General features: G+C 40.8%; 1 non-coding gene across 1 annotated transcript; it reads right to left on the reverse strand.

Annotated features, from left to right (window-relative positions):
• Positions 1-441: 441 nt before the first annotated feature.
• LOC115506604 lies at positions 442-548 on the reverse strand. The gene has a single exon (XR_003966449.1). It is a non-coding gene; the product is annotated as a U6 spliceosomal RNA (small nuclear RNA).
• Between the last annotated feature and the right edge of the window lie 270 nt (positions 549-818).

Raw genomic sequence — 818 nt, forward strand, 5'->3', positions numbered from 1 at the left:
ATGTTATCATCTTACACTACTGTGGTACAAGTCTCTTTGTCAAAAGTAACAAACCAGCAATGGTATGCTACTATGAACTAACCTGCAAGCAGTATTTGGAATAACGCCATTTTTCTATTCCAGGATCCAATCCAAGATGCCAAATGCAAAGACTAAGTCTTTCCTTAGTCTCCTCTGACCTGTGAGAGCTTCTCAGTCTTCCTTGTTTTTCTTGACTTTGACAGCTGTAGGTTTGCTGGTTAGGAATTCTGTAGAATGTCCTTCCACTTGGGTTGGCCTGATTTTTTTTTTTTTTTCTTTTCATGAGTAGACTGGAGTTCTCAGGTTTGGGAAAAAATAACACAGATGTGAAGTAAAATGTCCTTCTCATCACATTATACCAGGGGGAATGTGAGATCCACTTGACATCATTCGGTGATGTTAACTTTGACACTTTTTAAAAAAAGTATGGGACACTTCATGAATTGGCCTGCCATCCTTGCACAGGGGCCATGCTAGTCTTCTCTGTATTGTTCCAGTTTTAGTATATGTGCTGCTGAAGCGAGCACCGCTTTGACACTTAATTAGAACAGTGTTTTCCAGGTTTCTCCCCTGTAAGGTTACTCTTTTTCTAAAGCATCTGCATTTTGGAGTGGTTTGTTTTGCAGCAGTTGATAGCTGTTACATACTGCTTCCTCACTGCATTCATGCCTCTCTGAGTTTGGTTTTTCCAAGTTATTTCCCGGACTGTTTTCCAACTTTAGTCTTTTGGTCGACAATCCGTTGTCACGTTGCCTTGGACGTCGATCGTGCCGAAGCAAAGTTGTAATTTCGCTTTC

This window comes from Lynx canadensis, chromosome F2 (genome assembly GCF_007474595.2).
Source record: "Lynx canadensis isolate LIC74 chromosome F2, mLynCan4.pri.v2, whole genome shotgun sequence".
In the NCBI taxonomy this organism is placed as follows: Eukaryota; Metazoa; Chordata; class Mammalia; order Carnivora; family Felidae; genus Lynx; species Lynx canadensis.